The 22,500-nt window shown below is 35.0% G+C and overlaps 2 protein-coding genes across 10 annotated transcripts in view; one reads left to right on the forward strand and one right to left on the reverse strand.

Annotated features, from left to right (window-relative positions):
* Window positions 1-4,329, reverse strand: part of LOC124955851 — a 29,881-nt gene extending 25,552 nt beyond the window's left edge. Inside the window, exon 1 of the transcript XR_007103009.1 lies at window positions 4,173-4,329. The gene's annotated coding sequence lies outside the window, so the exon portion shown is untranslated. The remainder of the gene's footprint in view (window positions 1-4,172) is intronic.
* LOC124955850 (mushroom body large-type Kenyon cell-specific protein 1) overlaps window positions 1-22,500 on the forward strand; it is a 76,691-nt gene that overhangs the window by 10,785 nt on the left and 43,406 nt on the right. For 4 of the 9 annotated variants that reach the window (XR_007103004.1, XM_047510876.1, XM_047510872.1 and 1 more), the window contains exon 1: window positions 6,085-6,608. The exons of 1 other annotated variant lie outside the window; for it this stretch is intronic. The gene's annotated coding sequence lies outside the window, so the exon portion shown is untranslated. Of the gene's footprint in view, window positions 1-5,794; window positions 5,923-6,083; window positions 6,609-22,500 lie in introns of those variants that run through there. 4 more of the 9 variants (XM_047510878.1, XM_047510879.1, XM_047510874.1 and 1 more) reach the window with 3 other exon arrangements.

Below are 22,500 nucleotides of genomic sequence, written 5' to 3' on the forward strand. Positions count from 1 at the left end.
ATTGAATCCGAAGGTTTTCTCTTTTATTTCTTCCCATCGTGGTGAGCTACACCATCGTCACGGTATGTCACGCGTTCTTGCGTGCTTCACGTCATAGGGGCATCGAAATTTTAATATTAGACTTCGTACCAGTTCCTTTCTGCGACAATGGAGTAAAGAACAAATATTCCCTCTTTCTCTCTTTTCTCTCTCTCTCTCTCTCTCTCTGTCTTTCTGTTTGTCTCTTTTTTTGTCTGATTCGAGACTTTTTTGGAAAATATAGTTTATTAATCGAAATTGATACCTAAGAAGACACGAGGAAAAGGAGAGGATAAGAGGGAGGAGAGATCGAGAGAAGATCTTACACTCGGTAAGAAATCTGATAACTCATGACAGGGTCACAACGGTCGGTGGCGATCGGTGTGAATCTAAAACGCGCACTAGTGAGGATTTCGTGCGCGTATAGCTCCGCCTCTCACTCTCCTATCCGGGCTGCTCTAAACAAATGAATCATGCTCCAAAATGGCCGACTGAATTTAGACGTCACGTGGCACCGGGGTGCGCACGCCCGCACGCACGCACACGCACCCATTCGTTCTTTCGTTTCACTTATCATCATCATTTTTAAAACAAAGGACAAAATAAGTTTAGATAATTTTTATTGTCAAAATAAAATACGTATCTTGTGTGAGAAGTGAAGGATGAAAAATTATTTTAAGATCCTCAATATTTTATTAAAATTTTAAACAATTAATTATTTAACTAATTCCATTTTTATGTTGTCTCTTGTTTCAAAAGAAAAGGAGAGAGAGAGAGAGGAAAAAAAAATAAAAGAATTTCATCGTTCCTATTATAGAATTATTATCTAAATATTTCGTTAGAGTTCAATTTTATAAAAAAAATTTAAGGTCTCAAATTTATAAGGACAAAAAAAAGCGATCGAGAGAAAAAGAATCGAAGACATGTTTAGGATCGTCCATTATCGCTGTTTCTAAGTCTCCTCGTTGCGTTGGTAGGCGTAGATTTTTCGGTAGGTGGCGCAATCATTGGCTCGCCAAAGAGAAAGGCTTTGGAGTGAGCTGACTGCCTACACGCGTGTTCGTTTGCGCGCACGTATAGCGCCGCACAGTTTAGAAGGCCGACGGAAAATTTAATGTCAAGTATACCTACATGGAATCAGATTTGCGGTGAAGCGTCGCGTCGTTATCATCGTCGTCGTCGTCGTCGTCGTCGTCGTCGTCGTCGTCGTCGTCGTCGTCGTCGTCGTCGTCGTCGTCGTCGTTGTCGTCGTCGTCGTCGTCATCGACGTCGTCGTCGCCGTTGTACTTGACAATCGACGTCCTCCACACCGATCCTACCTCAATGGTGTCAACGCTATTAACATGCGATTCTCCATTTATACTTGTTTCTTCTTCATAACTGTTTTCTTCTAATTTGTTTATTGCGTATTATATACTTGTTTTCTATTTCATTAAATAATGCTAGTTTCAAATTGACATTAAATAAATGTTGTTAAATAAATTATAAGAAATTTATTATAATGAAATGACACTTTTATATTTTTATATGCATCAATCTGATATATACATTTTTCTTCATTCTAATCTATCTCAATACATATATGTATACATAATAAGATATGGATATATTAACAATGATAAAATATTGCGATGAAAGTAATCTTTATATTAACTTTTCAATTTTTCAATCTTTTTGAAATTTGATAACTAAAATAGTCTTTCATATACGCTACTAAAACATCGGAATTTTGTGGGAACGTTGCATAACTACGTCCGCGTATATATATATATATATATATAAGAGAGAGAGAGAGAGAGAGAGAGAGAGAGAGAGAGAGAGAGAGAGAAGATATAGACAAAGAGGATGAGGAGAAGGAGGAAGAGTCATCGTTGGTGAAGCGCCCTATCTAATCTCTTACACTTTCGGCTGCCATCTTGAAAGCAGAGAGCCGTGCCCCACGGATTATCTAACGAATTTCTAAAGCGTTCGCCTATCCCAAGGTCTCAACCGTTTTCTCTCTCTCTCTCTCTCTTTCTCTCTCTCTCTTTCTCTCACGTGGCACTTTTCCCTTCCTTCTCGACCACTCTGATCAGTCGCTCTTCTTAACTGTCCGTCTCTCCAAACTGTGCCACGCCTCGATCCTCTGTCTGTCTCTTTCTCCCTTCCTCAATCTATCCCCCACCTCCTCTTATCCATATGATTCTTTAAAATGGTGCGGAAGATATCGAACGAGCGGCGAACGATAAGATACGACGATAAGCAGGGGATCGCGTTTGTTCGACTTTTATCTAGCTCGAATCGAGCTAGAGCTTTCGAACGAGGAGGCGGGAAAGTGAAGAAACGTTGAAAAATTCTATGCTTTTCGTCTTTCAATAGCATACTCTTTCGTTGATCGAACACTTCGAACCGTGAAAGATAGTATATATTCTGTTGTAAGCAAAAAGAGGTCACGATAAGAAACGAAAAAAAGTAAGACGATTCTTGCTACACTAAATGAAAAAAAAAAAAAGAAAAGAAAAATAAAAAAAAAAAAAAAAAGAGGAAAAAAAAAGGAAAAATTACATTTTCTCAATATTATCGAACCATACTTAATCATTTTGCATGAATGATGTTTTCCTATATGTTAACTTTTCAATTTTTATCGAAAATAAATAAATATTATTTTCTTTCACATATTATTGAATCCATATATCGTTTGTTAATTATTCGTAAAAAAAAGAAAAAAACAAACAAAAAAAAAACAAAAACAAAAACAAAAAAAAAAAAGGAAAAAAAAATTATTTTAATATTGCATATGAGAGGATTAAATCTCTTTATTCCGTTTGAAAGTTTGCGAATAGACAACGTTCTAGCTGGCGATTAGACTTTAAATTTCAAATCGCAGCAGTGACTGCATTAAATTGTCTCCTATTAAAAGTGTCATGGCCATGCTCAGAGAGAGATAAAAAGAGAGAGAGAGAGAGAGAGAGAGAGAGAGCGAGAGAGAGAGAGAGAACATCGAGTATTGCGGCACAACGAGAACGTAGTGTTCTCGAGTCTTGAAAAATTTTGGTGAATGCAAAGGAAACGATAAAGAGGGAAACCGCGAACGATAAAACGAGGTCGGTAAGACGATTAATATCCGCGATATTATTACCTAACCTAACGGAGATAGCAAACGGTTAGTCGGGCGTGAAGATCCCGTGCTTTTTTTTTTCCTCTCTTTTTCGCCTCTTACAATCGATCGATCGATTGAAATCGATACGATATCTTGAAATATCAAAACGTGCTAAAGTCCAACAAATCCGCATTCTCTTCTCTCATTGGCGTCAAACGGAAAAACGTGTAAGATTGTTGTAAAAAGTGCATTAACGTATTCGCTATTGCAATATCTCTATTATCATCATCGATGATCGATGATATTAAATTCATTCATTGCTCTATAACATGAAAAAGTTTATTAATTTAGAATTATTTTTCATTTCAATTGTATGTTTCTATATTTATAATGGACAATGTGTCAATTATTATTAACGATTAGATTTTAAAGTTAACAAATGTAACGTGTCAATACGATGAATTATTTTAAAATCGTAAAGAAAAACAATGCGAGTCAAAACATTACTAATCTTCAGCAATAATTTTGTTATCTTTTTTTCTGCAATTTCTTTTTCTTTTTTTTTTTTCTTTTTTTTTTCACTTTTCGTATCAAAAATTTATCATCGAGAGCGACCGAGTGCATTGTGCGTATTATTGATAAGAGTAGGTACAGTATCATCCTACGCAATAATTAATCATTATATTTTTGCAATAATAAAAGTGTGGTATTGTTGTCTGAAAAAATTAGCATGACAGTGAACGTGTTAAAAGCGATCTATGACCGTAAGACAAAGCTATGTTATACGATCGTCGAAACAGGTTCCGAGCGCACTCGAGTGTCGCGCGTCGTTAACGCAACGCAACAACGAAAGGAGCGTGCTCGGTTCTCTAAAAATAGAAGTTGATGTCTTCGACTAACTAACGCGCGTACTTCGAATCGGCCGGTTAGAACGAAACAAAGACGCGAGAACGTTTGCTTCTAATCGAGCTCGCGTGTTGCGCGTTGGAAAGAGAGAGAGAGAGAGAGAGAGAGAGAGAGAGAGAGAGAGAGAGAGAGAGAGAGAGAGAGAGAGAGAAGATGCAAGGATCGATACCTTCGAAGCGTCGACCGAGAAAACTGCGTCGTTCTCCGTTAACGCCCGCGGTGTATCCGGAAAGCAACTTCTTAACCTGTTGATGCCCGGCTTATTTAAACTTGCCGCCTTTCAGACTCTCCATTTCCTATCGATTTAGAAATGAAATTCGTTCAAGATCCTAACGCTTCAAATATTTTATACGTAAATACATGTTTTCTCTCTTTTTCTCTCTCTCTCTCTCTCTCTCTCTCTCCTTCTCGATATATTATATCAACATAAATTCTGATCATGAAATATAGATTCGCATGGATACGAAGTAAGAAATAAGAATATAAAAAGAAAAAAAAAAAAACAAACTATCTTCAAAATTGTCATAGATCATGGATCGAAGATTAATCGATAGGAAAACAAGTAAACCTCTTATAAATTTACCAAAGATTTCATAATACATGTTATTGAGAAGAAATGCGAGAGAAAATCGAGGAATTTTCAAGTGCATTCGGGACCTCGTACTTTCGGCGAAAGTTTGAAAAGGGCGAGGAGACTTCGTGGTTGCCGGTCGAAGAAGAAAGAGGAGTAGGAGGAGAAGGAGGAGGAGAAGGAGGAGGAGTGGAGAGGAGAGGAGTGGAGAAGAGAGGAGACGATAGGAGGAGGGGGAAGAGTAGTAGTTGCACGTTGAGGGGCGCGTGCAGTGCATGCACGTGTATCGGGAGAGAGAGAGAAAGAGAATGAGAGTAGAGTAGAGTAGAGTGTTTCATCGTCACCGTCATCGTCACTGTCGTCGTCGTCGTCGCCGTCGTCGTCGTCGTCGGATGCGCGCGCGCGCTCGCGCGCACCTCTAGTCGGACTCCTACTAGTCGAGGTGGTGGTGGTGGTGGTGGTGATGGTAGCAATGGTAGTGGTGGTGCTGGTGGTGGTTGATGCTGCTGCTGGTGGTGGTGGTGGTGGTGGTGCTGGTGGTGGTGGTGGTGGTGGTGGTGTACAATAGTGGTGGGGAGTAGAGGTGGTGGATGGCGGCGCTCTAAGCGCGGCGCGACGCGCCGTCGAGACGCGGATGCAGTTACGGGAGCGCAGCGCGACCAAACGCAACTCGACAGACGTCGCATATCCGGATCAAACGTCGAGGTCTGCCTGCCTGCCTGTCTGCCCGCCTGCCCGCCTGTTTCTCCTCTCTGTCCGTCGTTAATCGTTGAAAAAAAGGGAGAGAGAGAGACAGAGACAGAGAAGGAGAGAGAGAGAGAGAGAGAGAGAGAGAGAGAGAGAGAGAGAGAGAGAGAGAGCTTATATTCGATTTCAAGGAAGAAGAAGATAGGAGTGCGTAAGAGAGAGAGAGAGAGAGAGAGAGAGAGAGAGAGACTGTCGGTGAAGTATTTGTGTAGTATATCTGTGCAAAAGAGAAAAAGAGAGAAAGAGAAAATCTGTTCTTGTTCGTTATTATCGTTTTGCCGCTCGGTGTATAAAACCGTTGCTGTTGTTGTTGCTGTTGCTCTTCTCGAGCAAAAGTGTGCATTTTTGGGAAGAAGAAGAGGAGGAGGAGGAGGAGAAGGAAATAGAGAGAGAAGAAAAAGAGGAAGAGGAGGAGGAGAAGGAGGAGGAGGAAGAGGAGGAGAAGGAGGAGGAGGAGGTGGTGGTGGTGGTGGTGGTGGTGGATAAGGCGGACTTTTCATGGCAAACGTTTACCGGTGGATCGAGTCCTTGAAGAAAAGACAGCCAGCAAGTCGATGCATTCTTCCTCTTGATCTTTACGTCTACGTCGATTTGGAAAACGGTAATAACGACGATTAACGAAGGAGTAAGAAGAAGGATCTTTTGGATCGGTGAAACGCGCGCGCATCTGAACTAGCGCTCGTGTCCGAAGAGGAGGCGGAGGAGGAGGAGGAGGAGGAGGAGGAGGAGGAGGAGAGGGAAAGGGAGAGGGGGAGGACGAGGAGGAGGAGAGCAACAGGCTCTCCTTCGGTCGGTGACGCAAGGAGGAGGAGGAGGAGGGGGGGGAGGTGGAGAAGGTGGTGGTTGAGAAGAGTTCCAGTCGATTTCGTTGTCGTCGTCGTGTGCTCTCCCATATCTACTTATATATTCGAGAAATATCATTTTTAAATATCTTCGAGCATTTATCTTAATTCATCGTGTCTCGTGTATCACCCGTCCGTATAGATAAAAAGAAAAAAAAGAAAAAGAAAAAAAAAAAGAATAAGACAGATAAAGGAGTTTCTTCTGTGTTTCTTCTTTTCCTGTGTACATTTAAGAAGATTAAAAAGTATGACGAAAAGAAGGAGGACTCGACCGTTGTTGCATCGAGAAGATCGGCTCTTGCTGATTGGAGGACACTGTTCGCTGATCATCCTCGGATTTTGAAGGAATCATCTTTAAAAAAAGAAAAAGAGAGGGAGGGAGAGAAAGAGAAAGAGAGAGGAGGGGGGAAGAAAAAAGAAAAAGAGTTCGCGCAACACGCGATCAGTGAGTATCATTATTCACCGTTCTTACTACGAAACGTTTTATTCTTCCTTCGAATGAATAGAGAGAGAGAGAGAGAGAGAGAGAGAGAGAGAGAGAGAGAGAGAGAGAGAGAGAGAGAGAGAGAGAGACAGAGAGAGACAGAGAGAGAGAGAGAGAGAGAGAGAGAGAGAGATAGAGAGAATGCACGTGTTCTTTGGTGCATGACAAAGAGAAAGATAGGACCATTCGTAATATATAACGACTCAAATATCAAAATGGCCGAAAAGGTTGTTCACGCGGAATTGCTCGGTCTACTTTTCGATTCTCTTTGACTTACCTATGTTTTGCTGGGAACGATCAAAAGACGATAAGATTTTTTCTTTTTTTTTTTTTTCTTTTTTCTTTTTTTTTTTTTTTTTTTTTTTTTTTTTCTTTCTTTCTTTCTTTTTTAATACAAACATATTTTCTTCGGTTCAATCTGCACCAAGTGATGCGATTTTCAACGCTAGAAAATTTCTTCTCTTTTTCTTTCTCTTTCTTTATCGTTGCTTCCTTTCTTATACGTTTTCGAATCAGAATCGTAGAGAAATCGTGTCAAATCGTTAGAAAAGTGGCAATCGTAACGTTTTAGTCTCTTTGTTTTATTACGAGGTGACTTCTCGTAGAAGGAATTCCTATTTTTTTTTATCTATCGAAAAGTATCTAAATCGGTCCAATCTCGCTGCATCATCGAATACAATCTTGAGGATAAGCGACCGACTTGGAACTTGAAAGTCAACCGACTTTTAACTTCCACCTTTCGCCAAGGTCGCATAGTTCGTTCGCTACCGGTAAACGGGTTTTCGTTATGCGAATCTAATGATCCTAGTGATTCCATAGAGTTTCCTCGTCTATTCCGATTATTGTATTATTCGATTAAACGATTACAATAATATATAATTCTTATTTATTCTTATATCTAATGTCATGTATAATCTTCGATAGATCTAAAAAGGAAAGTTCGATGAATTTTCGAAATAATCTTAGACGATGATTTTCCCGTAAGAACGAAGAAAAATATCTTTGTAAATACATTTCACAATGTCGCGTATCTGTTGAGAATCGGTTACATGTCGTTGGACTATGGCCGAATACGAATTGCAATGATTTGTTTAGAACTTAATTAGAATGCATGCAAATGCAGTAAAATAGATAAAAATGCATCCTCGGAGTTGAAATGAATCGAATTAAAGACTACAACTTGTCAATATTTTCTTACTTCGTCTAATATATTACGAAGAGAGAAAAACAACTTTTTTTCTGTTTTTAGAAAGATCGAGATTAGGAAAAAAAGAAAAAAGGAAAAAAAAGAAAAAAGAAAAAGAAAAAGAAAAAAAAAGAATAAACGATAGATCGAACAAAGAAGAGTATGCGATTGTTTTACGAATAAAGGAAGTGACTCGTAGGAGACGAATAAAAGACTCATTGAGATGATTCATTTCGTCCACGGATTCGTGACACGAGACTTGTCATTCGGATAAAATCATATTATTAGTTAGGAAATCGTGCTAACGTTCAAATCTTTAATATGCGCCCGGAGAATTCGACGTGGATGACACGTTTTTAGAGTGAAATCGTCAACTGTGAATGATTGTTTCGTCGTTTCGCCAATAAATCATCCGAATATTTTCGTTAATATCAAATTTGTACGTATACAATTATTATAGTAGTTGATACCGTTATTATAATTATTATTCTCATAGTTATATTAGTGCATATATATATAATGTTTATACGAATATGTTATGTGCATTCAAAGTTATCAGATGCATACAAGCGAGATACCAAAATCGAATTCAAACATTTGATAATAAATATGTAAAAGTAAATGATGAATGAGATATATCAAAGTTCGTACGATTCCTTCTTATTTTTTCATCGACTTTTAATATTATAATAATGACGATTTTGACAGCTCCTTCATATAAGAATAGAATTTGGTATTTAAATATTAGATTTATATCTAGATACACGACTTGTCGCAATAGAATTAATTGTGAAACTATGAGAGTTAATTAAAATGAAAGTTAGAAAGTATCGTTAGATTGAACAAATTAATAATATCAAATTACAAGGTATATACTTCCAAAAGAAAATCCGTTATTTCGAAATATTTTATACGAAAAGACGATAAGCGATTCGTGACAGAATTCGCGGAAACGGCGTAAAATCTTGAATAGTTATCTTCGTCTTTCTCTTTCAAAACAACAAGATCGCACCTTAATCCTGGCACGTTCCTGGACCGGTCAGAGCATGCGCATAAGATGATCGAGAAAGTTCTGTTAGTTTCATCCAAAGGCGTTTTCGATAATGGCTCATTTCAAATGCAAAAATCGCCACTTCGACATATTCCATTTCTTTTCTTTTTTCTTTCTTTCAATTTCAAACAAATTTCATTCATTTTTATAATTCGTTTGATAGTGAAAAGTTTTGTCAATTGTATTTAAACAAATTTTGTTTATTTATAATATAATGAAATAATAAATAAACAGAATTCTGAGGTAAATGTAATAATTTTTCTCTTTTGTCATCTCCAGACGTCCTCGAGTATACCGATCGGTAAAACTTAGACAACTATAGACAGAGGGAGAGAAAGAGAGAGAGAGAGAGAGAGAGAGAGAGAAAGAGGGAGAGGAAGAAAGGAGGGTGGGAGTATAACATGACCTCGGATTACGAGGATCCGCGCAACCGTGGCAAACACTGCTCTGGCGCATTTACATATCGCGTTCGGCCGTGCACGTGACAATTATTTATATAATCCGTTGTCATTCTAACTCCGCCATATTCGTATGATAATTGGCCGATATAAAATTCTCAGTGCGTGTGGACGATGCAGAACGTTTGTAGATAGCTCGTAGACTTCCTGAAATATCGATGGAAATCGCGGGAAGCCAAGTATCGATCGAATCGATTGATTCGAACTAAAAAAGTTGTTAATATACACAATAGATATATTTTAAACTATTCTTGGACGATTCTTTCCGTCATATCAAATACAGGCAATATATATGAGTAAGAGTAATAATGTTCGCCCGTGAAAATCGATAGGAATCGTCATAGTGATTCGCTTTACCATCGTAGAGGATATACGTTCAATGTGGTTCCAAGGTGATAATTTAGAAATTCCCCTGGAGAAGATGAAACTAATTTCGAGCTTGGTGTACTTTGGTGCATCATCGAAGAATCCTTCTCCTTCTGTTATGGGCTCGGTCGATGTGTCTTTTGAGACCGCCAGCAGCCGATGCAGCTACAACTACTATCGACTACTTCTTCTTTTAGAAAGCTGAAATTCGCCGTATTCAGTAGGTTAAAGTAGAAAATTCGGTTTGACCTCGATTTAGAAACGACACGTACGATGCGTCAAAGTCCTTAGACATCGATGAGAGAGGTTTCTATCGTGTATCGTTCGAGAAAATCAGATAGATAGAGAGAGAGACAGAGAGAGACAGAGAGAGAGAAAAAAAGTATATGCTTGCATCCTCGTTTTATACTCGTGTCATTTTAATTCTTTACTTCTCTCTTCGTACGAAAGCTACTCGACAAAATCGCTAAAACGACAAATTAAGATGTAGAACGCGACTCGACGCTCTGCATCGATACAGCGTTCACGTTCGCAAACAACATTTCGGTCGGAAATACGATAATCAAGCGGCGCCGGAACAACGAAGTTTCCAATGATAATAGCGGCTTCGTATTTCGATACGTACCGAAAACAAAGCAACCGAGTACGAACGTTCACTACGTCGTTTCGTCGAGCAACCATCATGGTGTTCGATGGTCAACCGCGAATATTCGCGAAAAATTACCGGCTACATTTACGGAACATCTGTTTATTACCGGTCTCTTATTCTCTTCGGATTATTCAATGTTCCATTCCTTTCGTTTCTAATTCATTTCATTCGTCAGAATATTAAATTAATTCTTAATCCGAAAATTAATGTTTCCTACAAGTTTCTTTTTTATCAATCAACTCGACGTAATATTTCCTTTTAGATATGAAACAAAATTGATATTATAAATGTATTTTTTCTTTCCAAAGAAAAAAAGAAAAAAAAAATCATATTATATTAGGTCCGTAAAAATTATGATAAAAGTGATGAATGATTCTTACTTGACGCGTTTCTACGTGTACGTTCGAATTTTATTAGAAAATAAATTACAATCGAAAAATATTTTCTTTCGTTATTAAATTAACACATTATTAACGATAATATATTTTTGTCTCTAAACAAAATAGGACAAAGTTGTGCATGAGAGAGTTAATTTGATTAAAAGTAGAGAAATGTGTGCGTCCTCGCACACGTCGAAAGGCGAGAACGCTTAGCTTCTAAGCTCTCTGGGAGCAACAGGTTGCGCCATTGTGTCAACTTGAAAACACCAGCGCCACGAATATTTTGAAAATCTCTCTCTCTCTCTCTCTCTCTCTCTCTCTCTCTCTATCTCTTCCTTTCTCTTTCTCTTTCTCTCTCTCTCTCTCTTTCTCTTGAATCTTTCGATATTCGTAAACGCTTTTACGTAGAGCCAAAATTTATTTTGATCTGATCTATGCGTACGAGCAAACGATACGAACAAAGAAGAAAAAGAAAAAAAAAAAAAAAGGAAAAGAAAAAAGGAATTTCTATTACGCAAAAGCTTATGAACCGGAAAAGACAGTTGGAGTATATAACCTGTTCACCTTTTCCCGATGGCAGTCTTTGCCGGTAACTCAACCAAGGTCTCAAACGAGCGCTCACGCGCACGAAGGCGCATCGTGCACGGGAAATACGTATTCGACCGCAAACTTCCATCCAGCAACGCATTTCTATAAGCCGACATTTCTTCCTTTTCTTTCATTTTGTTCTTTCGAAACGATTACCTTGCATTTATATTTTCGATAATCTTATTTAAGCCTTTATATCTCAAATTCTTATTCGTTGTATTTCCTTTCGAAGGTGTTTCGTTACATCGTTCAATATACCATGAATGATGCACTTTTTATTTTTTTTTCACTTTTCCTTTTTTCTTTTTTTTCCCTTTTTTTTCTTCTTTTTTCTTATTTTTTTTTTTTTTTTTTTTTTTTTTTTTTTTACACGCAAATGTACGTATCTATAAATTATGATAATTCTTCATAATTGACCACTTTCTTCTACGACGAATTTATACGCGAGTATAACTCTCTCTGAATACTACAATACGTATATTAATTAACAATTTATAATCGGCAAACGTCAACCTTCAGTTATCGAGTTATCATTAATTTTTTAATTTTTTTTTAGCAAAAGGAAAATGTACAGAACGCAAAAGTTATATATGCCGTTTTAAAAGATTAACACAGTCATCTTTACGAAATCGTTAAAAAATGTATAGAAGGTAAAAGAAGTGTCGATTCGTTCGGACTCATGGACAATGGACGAGGTAGAGTAGAAAGAAGAAGAAGAAGAGAGAGAGAAATAGAGAGAGAGAGAGAGAGAGAGAGAGAGAGAGAAAGAGAGGTGAAGGCAATTGCACGAGACAGGAAGAAGGAGAGAGATAGATACAGTTGGAAGTGATAATGCGCGTGCGCGTGCTTCGCGAAGCGCCAGGCCAGTCAATCGTAACGATGGAAATGAGAACGACGGAGTAAAGAAAATACAAGAGTTTGTCCTTTTCTATACGCTATTTCGTCATTTTAGTCCAATTCCTCGTTTTCCGTCTTTTCTTCTTCTTCTTCTTCTTCTTCTTTTTTTTTTCTTTTCCTTTTTTTTTCTTCTTTGTTTTTTATTATTATCATTTATGCATCCATCCCATCGAAACTGCAAGTAATTATCATTGATGAAACAATCGTCTACGATTCATTGAGAATCGTTTAAATTATATTACAGTTCTTTTCTCTTTTTGTTCTTTTTTTTTTGTTTTTGTTTTTTTGTTTTTGGTTTTTTTTGTTTTTTTGTTTTTCTTAATTTCATTTGGATTCATTAGGCCATGATATCTTTTCTCTTACGAAAATGAAGTTTTATTTGATATATTCACAAATCTATATTAAAATATTTTTATATTTTGAGATTGTTCGAGTAAAATGTTTCATTTGTGTTCGTATTATATTAGCAAATATTTTAATTAATTATACAATAAATCGATTTGGAAATTAATTGATAAAAATTCTTGAAACAAAAAATATTGTAATATTTGAAAGATGTTCAAATAAAATTTCATTGACACAATTTATAATAATTTTCATAAAAAAAAAAAAAAAAAAAAAAAAAAAAAAGAAAAAAAAGAAGAAAGAAAAAACACGAAAAAGGTATATTTTGCTACAATTCCCGAGTATGATAAATTTAATCAACGCACAGTGATATTAGAATTCGATCGCGTTTAATTTATTATCGAGATCGGATATTCTATGTTCGTTGCTAAATCAATGAAGCAAGAATAATACAATATTTTGTAGAGGTAACGAACTCGAGTGCAAGAAATAACTCTTTGCGGTATTTGATTCCGTACTGTATCGATCGTTTCTTGTTGATTCGATTGATCGATCGATCGCTTTTCTTTCTCGGAAAAACGCATACTTGTTTCATTACGATAATTATCATACGAGTAGTATGTTCGTTTTTTTTCTTTTTTTTTTTTTTTTTTCAATTTTAGGTATTAGAAATAACTTGGGATATAAAAAAAACTCTATATATCCAACTTATAGATTAATGTAATAAATGTATGTATGTGTGTGCGAGTATAAATTCTATCGTTCAAACGATTGGATAGGTTTGATTTAAAATTTATATTAAAAATCAAATAGCACAGATCGAGGATATAAGAATAATATCCAATTGAATTCAACTTTCGACTTACAAATGGCGCGAATTGAAAAATAAAAAAAAGAATTAAAGAGTTCCTCTAAAAACTTAGAAATAAAAAAAAAAGCTATGAAGGAATATTTAAAAATGTTATGAGCTATTAATGTGAATTACGTCGATCGTGACTCTTTTCTTTCTTTTTCTTTGAACTTTTCTAAAGATAAAAAACGAGTAGGGTAGAATATTTTTATCCAACAAATCTCAAACTTCTCTCTTCGTTCTTCAGCGAAAATAAAATCTGGCCTTTTCGAAGGTAAGGTATATCTTTCTTTCTATCTCCATCGCTTATGCTTAGCGAATCGAGGAAAGTGGAACGAAAACGCATAAGGTTAGAGCGGTTTTATACGACGAGTGACTGGAGACGTCGAAAGTTCGCGCAACCTCTAGACGAGAAGACAATTTATCGGCTATGAAACATAAATTTGCTCTTTAGCTTGGACCCCAAGAAATTTGATAAGAGATCTTTCTCTCTCTCTCTCTCTCTCTCTCTCTCTCTCTCTCTCTGTCGTTCCTCTTTCTCCTTCTTCCTTGTCACATTTATTCCTATCGAGAAAAATATTCTTCGAATTCGAACTCTCCCCGAAAATGATTTTTATCATTTAAAAATTAAAACATATACGCATCTAAATTGTTCAATAACATCGAATTTGATTTGAGAATTACATACAATGTACACACTTGTCAAATGTTTATATATTTTGTCACCTATGACCTACGATAGAAACCTTCGTTGTAGATAAAACGTTCTTTATTACGGAACGCATATTATCTATCACACATATTATATTATTATACGTATTTTGTCCTAGAAAGAAAGAAAGAAAAAGAAAAAGAAAAAAAAAAGAAAAACACATATCTATCAAAAGAAATTTCCGTTGGTTTATAACGCGCAATTAAATAAAACTTTGATTGAACTTTTTAGCAGATTTCAAAATCGATCAATCTATTTCCAATAAATGTAAGAAATGGTAAATATACTAAACGAGAATGTCATAAAAATAGATCTTACGCGGTAAGCAAAGAAAAAGAAGATTCGTTTTGGGTGAGATCAAGAAAAAAAAAAAAAAAAAGAGAAAAAAAAGAAAAAGAAAAAAAAAAGAAAGAAAGAAAGAAAGAAAAAAAGAAAAAAACTGTAGACGATAGCCACTCTTGTTCGAGAAAAGGGACATTTCTAAGGAAGGATATCGTGTCTAATGACGGGAAAAAAGATAGACATGGCGGATGGAAAGGTGTTCACCGTGCTATTAGATACGGCAGGATGCACCTCCTCTCTCGATGGGAATCCAGATATAGCTTGCTCGCTTTTTCTTTTCGACCGGAAAAAGAAACGAAATCGTCATAAGAAAATGGTGCTATCGATAGCAAAGCCTGTCAGTTTCTTTTCGTTCTTCTCATTTTTTATTTTTTATTTTTTATTTTTTCATTTTTTTTTTTTTTGTTTATTTTCTTCTTTTTTTTTTTCTTTCTTTTTTCGTTTCTTTTTTCACATTCGAGTTCACTCGACAAAATTCATCATTTGACAAAATTTCAAACATTGGCAAGAGCGATCTTCACGTTTCGAAAATGAATTAAATGAAAAAAAAAAAAAAAAAAAAAAAAGAAAGAAAGAAAAATTGTCGAATCATTTTGTCGATGAATTTTGCGTTTTAATCAAATACAAATGCATAAAGTGGAAATAACAGAAATATTACATTGCCATATGAAAAACTAAATTATTACATATATGCTAAATTGTGTATCAAACTGTATTAAATATTATTATACTTTGTCATTGCTCGACCATATGCATTTCAAAATCAAAATTCATAGAAAGCTTTCGCCGGTAAAAAGAAATTTAAAATAGAGAAGTGGCATAAATGGTAAAAGATTTGTGTGTACTACATTCTCTCATTCTCTCTCTCTCTCTCTCTCTCTTTCTCTCTCTCTCTCTCTCTCTCTCTCTCTCTTTCTCTTTCTCTCTTACACTTTATAACGACTAATGGACCTAAGACTCTATTAATATTGATAATGGCGAAAATCAGGCCAATAAGAAACCACGGTACTCGTTGCGTTGGAAGGTCACGGCATGACGCTGCGTCTACGTTTGGGTCGCGGCGTATCGCGTTGGCATACTTTCGAGATCTCGATGCATCGATCGATATGCGTTTTAAAACTCATGTAAATCGAAAAGCGAACGCGAACATAAAGTTCTTTGTTTTATAAAAGTGAAGTATTAACTTATCTTACGAGCTACCTTTAAGAGAAAAAAAAATTAAAAAAAGAAAAAATAAATAAATAAATAAATAAAAAGATAAAAAGAAAAAATAAAACGTGAACTTGTAAAAAAAAAAAAAAAAATAAAAATAAAAAAACTAACCACTAAATAAAAATTTAATGATTAACGTTGTTTTATCAAGCTTTCTCATAACGTAAATACGAAATTAATAATTAAGATAAGAAAAAATAATTATTTAATTGCTTAAGATAATTAAAATTTTATAGAGCCGGAAAAAAATCAAAAAGATCTAATAAATAAATAAATATAAAATTAAATGATACCTGAGACTTCAAAGTCGAATAAATATAATTAAAAATGATTTATTAAAATATAATATAAATTTTTCTCGTACGTCCTATTCGTATCTTCATCTCGTATGTTCTCTTCACATTTTATTCTTGTACATAGGTACAAAAGGAAGTCTAGAGTAACGTCTATACGTATCTAAAGTAACATTACACTGAAGGAAGTAATAAAAGACAACATAGAACAACACCATTGTTAAATAAACAAATATAAATTAATGAATATTTGGTTGGCTGATTTACGATAGGTGACATCTGATGATTTTCCTGAAACGTAATATTCGCTAAAATTATATATTAATTATTTAATTATTAAATAATATTTCGTGATTTTTATTGATCGTAAGATTCTTCGACGATGGTTATAAATCTACAAACTTATTTGATTTATCTCAAATAAAGATTCGATTAATTCTCGACTGACGACGTTTCTAATTAGTTTCTATCTTCGAAATAAATACAAATGAGAAATAATAAAAGGAGAGTGTGAAATTTTTAAATCCTTTATGAAATTAGAACTGTATAAGTTCTATCTTATAAATGAGCTTCCCTTTTATTTTCCTTTTGTTTGTTTCTCACTTTACGCAGTCAGCTTCAAGGAAGGAATGATAGCCTTCTTCTGCCTTCGAGGGTTTTGGAGTACTCGAGATTTGTCGGAATTAGTCGATCAGAGTCGAGGTTATCCGAACATTATACCATGACTACGAAACCTTTCTCGATTCACCTTTGTAGGCACGTAGTACTACATAATATAAACCTTGAACCGTCCTTGTCCTATAGCTGCGTACACTTTGTTTATGATTTTCAACGAGTCTTTTGTTGACATCTTTCGTAAGTCTTGTTTAGTCTCCTGCCGAGGTCACACATGTTTCATCTAATTCTTGCCATTTTAAAGAATACAAATTTTTCTATCTCGATAATAATTCATTTTCACGCATGTTAATAATTTATATTAAATTCAAATTAAATATATTTATCGTTATACTTATAATCTTTTAAATTAAATTTATTTAATTATCATTATACTTTTATATCCTATATTTTATTTCAGGGATTATATATTTGTTGTAAGGAATTCTTATCTTATTATGTAATATAATACTTTAAATTAACAAACTGAATTATCTTAGGAACATAATCGTATTCGATCGTGATATGCAAGGGTGATTAGTTAGGTCAGTTATCTAATACACTTTCGAATTGCATCTTATTGGACATCGTTCGAAGAGTAAGTTTCTTTTTTTTTTTTTTTTTTTTTTCTTTTGTGGAATTATTTTATTTTCTTTAGAAATATCTCATCGAAAAAGAAAAGTTTCGTACAAGTCTTACCCTGGAGTGATTTTAATTTTAAACAATCGTTACACTTCGTCGTTTTAAGTTTAATTAATTTGTAAAATTTAGTTTTAAGTTAAACGATCGATTGTTCTTGCGACTTTGGCAGTCTACGTTACTCTTAATTTTTTAATAATTCCATTGTCGTTTCTCTTTCTCTTTCTCAACGTACTTATAATTGTAATTATTACTATATTTATGTAACTTCGAGTTTCTTTAAAAGGACGAAACTTTATATATTAAGTTTATCGAACGATTCCAATCATTTAACTAAATTTTTATTCGTTTAAAACGAGTAAAAATATAATAACTTTTCTGCAAAATTGAAAGATTAATATTAATAGAAATGACGGTGCGTTTATGATTTTTTTGTATGCTTTCAATAGACTTAATAATATCTATTTATCTATTTATCCAGTAGATCTTGTTTATTTGTATTCTAGCACGTCACCTTATACATCTCATAGTTGGATCATACATGTAATTAGCCTAACTTATAATTTAAATCATTAAATGTAGACCTCGGAAGTTGCTCCGAGTCTCGCGTTTTAATTTGTCCCGTGAGTGTTTTACGATTCTTCTTCGAGACAGTTTTTTTTTTGCCTACGAATACAACATATATTTTTATGTATTGACTTTGCTAATGCTTTCACTATTTTATATTTAAATAAATAATATAATAGGACGTATATTATTTATATATAATAGTATTAGAATTTGGCCAATAAATAATAATTGAATTTTTATTAAAAAATGATCAATACAGAGTTAATTATTTAGATATAAAATATTGAATATTTCTATGTTAAATATGAGCGATCATAATATATTCGAATTATGTTTTTACAAAAATATTCGAATAGATTTCAATCAAGTGAACACGCCTATAAGAATAATTTAATGCTCCAAGATTTTATCGAATAACGTCATTATTTCGTTGATAGCATAATATATAAACGATTCGTCTAAATTCGTTCTCTTTGATTAAGAATATTCAAAGAACTGAAATCGTTTGCGTTTACGACAGATTTCTACGAATTGATTTTACATTTAAACTCATTTTTACAGTTATTTGATTCCAGTTTTGTTGCAGTTATTTGATATTTATCATTTTGAATTTACATATAATTGACAAGTAATGTATTTCGTTGATTGTACCAACTATAAATAATTCGTCGAAAGGAATCTATTTATTTTTTTCTTTAGAGCTCGATTTAAAGAATATCGAAAGGACGATAAAGACAAGACGTTTCTTTTTCAAAGTAGAAGGAGTAAAACGATATCGACAAAGTGTGAGGATTCAAAGAGCTTGAATCGTTTTCGTTTACGTTGGACATAAACGACGTTGACCGTCGCGAATAGAAAAGTGTCGTGATATAAATCGGTATGAGCGATCGTAGAGAAGACAGTCTCTCGCGTGTAAGGCACCTCGTCGAATCTCGTTTTCCTTCTTTTCCTCAAACTCTCGCTCTTTTCGAGGCTTCTTAAACCGGTAGTCGTCGTAAAATCCGTCGTTACAGCTTCTATCGCTTTTACAACACATCGTGTGGCCATCGTACTGTAACCCTTCTTCCTGCCTTCGAATCGACGACGACGACAACGACGACGACGACGACGACGATGACGACGACGACGACGACGACGACGACGACGACGACGATAAACATTTGTGCAAAAGATGTGAGCGAAGAATCTCGTGAAAATTCTTACCATAACGTCGAAACTTCTCCTATCTTTTTATTTTTTCCTTTTTGTGCATTAAGAAATAATATAATAAAATTTATTGAATATAGTAAAATGATAATTTACATATATATATATAAAAAAAAAAAAAGAAAAAAAAGAACATGTATCGTTTCGAATATCGAAAGCAATGATCGAGTTTTTGACATAAGAATTTTTTCTAAAAGTTTAATTAACACGGTGGACCTTAGAAAAAAATCAAAGAAAGAAAATCAAAAAAAAAAAAAAAAAAAAAAAAAGAAAAACGAAAAAAGAAGAACAGGACGCCTAACGTTTTCGCATCGGACAGTAACACGCACGAATGCATTTCGTTGGACGAGTCGCGTTGTGGCAGGAGCGTCCCCATTCTAGTTCGGCTATCTACATCGTCAACTTTACGTAACCACACGAAACCTGTCAGCCGACATTTTGGTGTTAACCAATGGCGACGTTCGGACTGTTTTTCTCTCTCCCTCGCTTGCTCGTTCACTCACTCGCTCGTTCGTTCGTTCGCTCGCTCGCTCACTCCCTCGCAATACGACTGATCTCATTACTCTTTTTCTCTTTTTTTTTTTCTTTTTTTTTTTTTTTTTTTTTTTTTTTTTTTTTTTAATCCATATTGTCTTTATCTTATTTTATTAAGATCTTTTATTCATTTATATATTTAATTTTCAGATTGATGTTACTTTAGAACTCTTAAAGATGAAAAATCCTTTTTAAGAAGCAAATATCTTTTTCCAAACAAATTTGCAGTTTATCATTCGTCGGTTTCTTGGATCCAATTAACGTTACCACGAGTAGATCGATTTACATCTTGCCGAAGCTATTAATGAATGGTCCAAAGCACTCGAAAACAAAGTTTGACTTTAAAATTTGTTCGATCTCTAGTTTGAATGCATAAAGTGGTGAAGTTCGAAAGGTTAAAGGTTCTACCACTTGTCTTACTTCTATCTCCATAAGCGTAAATTTCCCGAAGAAAGAGGGAGAGAGAGAGAGAAAGAGAGAGAGAGAGAGAGAGAGAGAGAGAAAGAGAGAGAGAGAGAGAGAGAGAGAGAAGGAGGAATATTTTTGATACCTTTCACGGTTCGATGGTAATGGCCTTGTTAATTCATTAAGTGGCCCCTACCGTACGACACAGCTCACGGACAAAGCATGCTTCTCGATTTTGTCCGAGTCAAAGCGACCGCTTGAAAATCGCCTGATGCTTTCTCTATAACATTTTTACTGTATAATGTAAAATTGTAAGTGAAGAGAAAAAGAAAGGAAAAAAAAAAGAAAAATGAAAAAAAAAGAAAAAAGAAAAAAAATATTAGACAATTTGCAATATATAATTTACCTACATTTATCAATTAATATAAAGATATTCGCGATATTAAGGTGATAAAAGCGAGATTGAAGAAAGAAAGGAAAGAAAGAAGTTTATCCAAAAGCAGGTGAGATGTCAAGAAGAGGAGTATACTTTCCGGAAAGTCCCAAGATAAGATAAGATTAGATCAAGGGAGGTTAAAGTACGTTTACCCGGTACTATTCAAGATGAACTTTTTAAAAAGAGTATCTGTAAAATTCATTTTTTATTTTTTTACTTATTAAAACCGACAGACATCGTTCGAATGCACTTTTCTTTTAACGTTTTCTTATTTCCTTTCTCTCTCTCTCTCTCTCTCTCTCTCTCTCTCTCTTTTTTCTTTTATTTTTCAAAAATAGGAATTACATATAACGACGAAGATAGAACTCGAAACGTCGTTGGATATTTCGGATGAGGAAGACATACATACATGTATAAAAGCATTTCGAGACGGCTATTATGTTTCCCCTCAAGGTATTTCGTAATAACGTAAACGAAATGTCGTCTAAGGGTCGTGTTATTTCTGGCAGCATCGTGCTTTGACAGTATTTTGCGAACATTTGCCCGGTTTATGTTGGGTTCAGCTAGCGCATCGACCATTCGCAGAATCGTTACTCGTTGCTTCCACATTAACGCGCTTTTCGAACCTCAGCCGGTTAATGTTCGAATGACATTGACTAATAGTTACGTGCAAACTTATCCTTCTTTTCTGTCAGAAATGTTAGATACTAACGTTTTTTCTCTATGCTTCCTTTTTTATCTCATAATAATTTCGTCAAAAAAAAAAAAAAAAAAATATTTAGTTGAATAAAATCAAATTATGTAATTAGAAATGAATATTTAAAAAAATATTAATTATGCCATTTTATATGGTTATGTAAAAATAGACATTTTGTAAATTCGATAGATATTATAAAAGTGATTATTGAAACATTCATGTCAAAGAGTAAAGGGAAAGGCGACAACGACGACGAGACGTTGGCATCGACGTGCACGGATAGCGAAGCGGAGTCAACAAGTTGTTCAGCCGGACCACCCCTTCCCCCAACTAAACTCCACTTCCTATAATTATTAAACGTCACGTATCGCGGCTGTGCCAGCCAATTTATATCGAAGCAGACCCGACGCACCTCGAACGAATTCTCTTTCATCCTTTCGCTTGCTAAAAACAATCGTTTGTTTTTCTTTACTTTCTTTTCTTCGAGAAAACTTAAAATCGAACGTTTCTAATCTCTTGGTGGATTCTTCAAAGAAATCGGTATAAATCGATATGACGTATTAAGCAAAGTAAGATCGTCGTTGCATCGAGTGTTCCTTGTTATAGGCAACATTATTGGTCAACATACCGTTGCTCTTCACGCTGACCTATCTTTCGACCGACAACACGATGATCGACCGTGTCGTCGTCATCGGTTCGCTCTAAATGTGGCTTCTCGAGTATCTTCGAGCGTATACGATTCGTTCGACGTACGAATATTTCGTAAATATATTCTACAGATTATACGGTTAACAAAATTTTTCGATCTTGAAAAAAAAAAAAAAAAAAAAAAAAAAGGAAATAATACTTTTAATACTTCATTCTTAATCAGAAATATGAAAACTTGTGATTCGAATCAACTTTTACTAACGCATGCTCTAATGATTGATATTTTAATTTCCTTCTATAGAATAGTAGATCTTTTTTTTTTTCCTTTCTTTATTCATTTGAACGTAAAACAACACAATAGTAAAACAATCACAACGATAATATCGAGCTATGAACGTTACTCTTTCAGCTTCGGTATAAGCATCGAACCTCATTGCGAAAGGGCTTCGTTTAAAATGCACGAGTCGTCTCGCAGAGGCTAACGCCCCGACATAGCACGGTGCTCCCGTACGACGAGGAGGTAAGGGAGGAGGGAAAGAGGAAATATTAATTTCAAGATTTTTTGTTTGGCTTCTCTTCCAGCCGCTCTCCCTCTTTTAGCCCTCCCTTCATCCCTTTGCTACCTTCTCTCACGCGATATTGGCAACGGTGGAAAGCCAAGGGAGCTTTGGCTAGGGGGCGAGAGGACATTAATTTGCAAGAGTCGTAAACAAGAAGGTCGCCGACTGTCGATAC

The sequence above is a fragment of the Vespa velutina genome, chromosome 19 (assembly GCF_912470025.1).
Source record: "Vespa velutina chromosome 19, iVesVel2.1, whole genome shotgun sequence".
NCBI lineage: Eukaryota > Metazoa > Arthropoda > Insecta > Hymenoptera > Vespidae > Vespa > Vespa velutina.